The sequence below is a fragment of the Protomyctophum parallelum genome (genome assembly GCF_964188405.1).
Source record: "Protomyctophum parallelum genome assembly, chromosome: 19".
Classification (NCBI taxonomy): Eukaryota; Metazoa; Chordata; class Actinopteri; order Myctophiformes; family Myctophidae; genus Protomyctophum; species Protomyctophum parallelum.
In genome coordinates, this window is record NC_139717.1 from 16226443 (window position 1) to 16230976 (window position 4534).

Consider the following 4534-nt stretch of genomic DNA (forward strand, 5'->3'; position numbering starts at 1 on the left):
ATATATATTTGTTTTATTTAACCTCTTTCTATCCGTTTTCCCTTATGCTCTCACTCTTCCTATCTATCCTTTTCTCTACTACAAAACGATGTAGTAGGGGAAAAAGGTGTTTCCCCCAACTGTAAACCTGATGTGACAACTGATCACAACATATTATGAACACCTGGGGCATCGATAGACAAGTGGTTACCCCCCCAAAAAAGACAATAAATTATGAACTCATTCTTGTGTATACACTTATGCAAATGCCACTCACCTGCATTTATTTTAGCAATCACATCCAATTCACCATTTGTCAGCCTTCTGATTGCTCCCTGACTGACTAACCAGCAGGCTCTTTCTGCTTTGTTCCACCTTGTTTATGTTGAATTTGCTAAAACATGATTTATTGTCAAAAACCAAAAACAAACATGATATGCCCAGTCACCATTTTTGTCCAACCACGAAACAACCACTGGGTGTGACAGGGCCGGTTCTAAGCAATCTGACCCCCCCCCCCCCCCCCACACACACACACACACACACACTGGGGAGTTACTAGGGAGGCCCTGGGGAGACATTGGGGAGGCACTGGGGGGGTCACTGGGCATTTCTTTTGGCGCCCCCCACCCCCCAGGGCGCCCGATGCGGCTGCTTCGTCGGCCTGTAGGAAGGGCCTGGGGTGTGAAGAGGGGCACAACCACGGGCGGGATTTGACAAAGGGTGAATTGGGATTGTGTAGACAAAGGGTATGCGGGTGAATAATTTGATGAAACAACTCATACATCAGAATCCTTAAGAATCAGAAAGTACAGTAAAGCTAAAACTACATGACAATCACAGTACCACACTACCGGTATATGCTGGTTTGTCTTTCAACATCCAGCATTCATTATTCTAGCTTTGTGCAGTGGACAATACTACCCAACTTTTGCCTCAGTAACAGTTCCTGCAACTTTTTGTTTGGCTACAGGCTGTTTTCAGCAGCCCAATTAGCCAGGCACCGAACACACATTCCGCCTTGACAGGCAGTGCTCGTTGCACTTTCCTCAGCTTTCGGTATCCCATCTGCAAGATGGATGGCATGTTCAATTTGAAATAAGACACCGAAAATATATAATAATAGTCCAGAGAGGAAGTACGTGCAAATAAGTCATCGACATTCAGGAAATTGAATGGCAAAGTACTAAAACTTCCAAGTCATTTCCCTATGACTGCGGAAAAGAGAATTGTGCTTCTTCTGTCCTCCAAGCCCAAGGCACATGTTTTGGCTTTTCAAACATTTGCCATTCATCTTCCATAGGCTTCTATTAGCGTGGTAGTGTGTGCACTGTGCACCTGACACTCATTCCATTCATCATGGAAGTGTGCCTTCTCACTTCTCAAAAGCTTTCTCGTCTACACAGACATCTCTCTTGCACAGTAAATTATTAAACGTGTGATTTGCATTTACTGCCCTCACTCACTGACTTCCAGGTTAATTTATCTAATCTATTCTGAGCCCATATCATTTGCATTGCCTCAGCATGTGCTTATGAAAAACATGGTGATTTATTCTAGACAGTATAGTTTTCCCTAATCCCTATGATCACAAACTAACTTCCAGGTTAATTTGTCTATTCTATTCAGGGCCCAAGCATATCATTGTCTCACCAGGCCGAAGGCATGTCCGTCTGTCCATTACCAGCTAATCTTCGGCACCGTTAACCCGGTCGCTGCCAAACTTTGCACACACTCCCTGAATGCCAACGCCCCAAAATTTCCAGAACATCCTGTTATAGCGCCTCCATGAGGCCGATTTTTCCACATTTTCACAGATCTGCGTGAAACATTGAATGCACACTCACTAGAGTCCAAGGAAAAACATTTGCCATGCATTTTTCACATCTGCCTTTTATAGCGCCACCAAGAGGCAGACTTTTGTAAAACACATTTTTTTATATTACTCCTCCAGATTCTGTCTTCCCGCACATCGGTACACAGTATCTCCATTGTTCAAGATGGATCTGTCCGATATTTCATATTCCTTCCTAATTGGCTAACATTGGCTTCCAAAGTTTGCAGGACTGGCCCGTTTTCAACAAAAAGCCTCAAATCATGAACGCAGCGTGCGTGAATTCTTTTCACGCACTTTCCTACTGTACTAGGCTGAGGAAGGCGTAAGAAGAATTGGCACCCGGGTGCAGTACTTAGTTTAGACAGTTTTTGGTTTAGACTAGTCATTGGTTAGACGAGTCATTAGTCCTACTACAACCTATCTCAAACCCTCACCCTAAACCTAACCTCCCACGGGGCAGCACACCTAAACCACCCATATCTAACCAATGACTAGTCTAAACTAAGTGTGCACCCCTTGGCACCCTATTCACATTGGCCTATATTATAGCGCCACCAGGAAGCCACAATAATGGAGACCTGAGGGGCACTTTATCTATAGCAATGTTTCAGTATGTGCTTATGAAAAACATCACACTGACCTCCAGTCATGCAGGGAGCTAGCAACCCTGTAAGAAGCTGTCGTAGAAGTTTAGATGTAAACGTTTAATAATACCCCTTTATAAAAGAGTATCTCCTCAAACTCAAAGTCATTTCCTCTGAGATTATCTCATCTGTCACACCCCTGTGGCGCTGTTTGTCTCACTCTGTTACTGTCCCACTGATAGGCTCAAGTCTTGAGGCTATGTTGGGGGCTGGATGTTGTGGGAGTGAAAGCTATAAACGCTGTGATCCTATATGTTACTCTGGGAGTCAGACTGGGGTTTCCATACATGAACAGGCCATGTAAGTTTTGTCTCCTTACTCGAGTAAAATCCTCATACTTCCAAACTCTGAATTATTGTGTTGCCTCATTATTATGTATGTATTGTCTTTCTGAGCATGTGTCCTACAACATTTGGTTGAATGCTCAGAATAGTCTATCTATCTATTCTATAGGGTCACTCACTAACGTAGTAATTTAGGGTTCATCCTGTCATACTGTATGCCTGTTGGTGCTCAAATGGTTATGGTTCATATCTCTGCGGTCGGGAGGAAAACTTATAACTCCAAAATGTTCATTTTTCAGGAAATGAAAATTAAGAAAACCTTATATTTTTATAATACTATAATACTACAGCCTCATCAAAGTTGGTGTTGTAACTTTATATATTGTCAATTACTTCCATGAGAGGTGGAGTTAGTTGCTTTAGCAGACATTGTGAGGGTCCAATGGAGTTAAGAGGTTTTGTCCAAAGCACTTTTTACTTTCAATAGTTTATGCCAAAACGATATTCACCATGCATGGATGCAAGTGCACTCAGCAAGTTTAATTGCAATTGACCCATTTCATTTTGAGATATCTTCTGTGCAAATGGCCATTTTGACCTCAGGACGATGCTAGCTTCTATCTAGAGTTCTCAAAATCAGCAGGATTCATCCTCCAGGCAGCATGAGTGCAGAGAATATGGCATGGCTATCTAGCCAGTACTTTTTACCAAAATAATTGAAGCCAAATGCTGACCACCGCAGACCACCGCAGCTTGGGCCAAACACATGAACGAGCGATACTACACGATACAACGGAGCTCGTACTCGATAACGGCGCTGCTCGTTCATGCCTCGAGCCCCAGCGCGCTCGTGAATACAATTTATGACGTCAAGAGGACTCAAACAGGTCCAAGTCCATCACTTTTCCAACCCGGAAGAAGGCGTCAAAAGGGAGTATGCATGCACTGGGTGAGCAACTGTATGCAAGTGGATGGGAGGGGATTTCCGTTTCCCCCTTTATTATTGAGGGGTTATAGAGTGGATTCTGTCTGAACACAAACATTAAATGGCTGCCATTGACATTGAATGGATGGAGATTTTACGTCATAATTATGTGTCTGGACAAATCGGCACATGTTTGTCGGAGGTAAATGGTGCATTTATATATATAGCGCCTTTATCCAAGGCGCTATATATATAACCCTTGGCCCTTGGCCAATAAGGGACCACCATTCTTGATGATGATGTAAGATGACGTAAGATGATTAGAGCGCCCCTCACTCAAATAGTATTACAGTATAACAGTGCATTTATTCACTATGATTGTGTGAAAGTGTCAGCTGTTTGGACTATTCATCAATTTGCATCAATTATTAACGTCATGGTTTATTGTATAGTTAGACTAGAAGTATTTGCATATGATGTCAGTCTCCTCCAACGAGGAGTAGAACCAAGTGAACTCGTGCTCGTGCCAACTCTTCCTACTAAAGTATAAAAAGAAAGACGCACGTCCATTTTGACCATGGTAGACGCGATTGTGACAGTGTTATGGTTGACAGTTCTGGTTTCATTTCACCTTACTTCGAGCTAAGGTGGCGAGTGAGTGCAAGGAATTGGACAACTTTGGCTATATTATTTTTAAACTGGGTATGTTGTGTAGGCCTAGATAATATTCATAATATATTTTATCATACTGAATGTTTTCAATTATTAATCAAACGTGATTTTTATATAGGTTATAACGATATGTATTCAGGTGGCCATATGGACTGTATAACTCTATGTTTTATTGCAGACTGTATAATTGCAC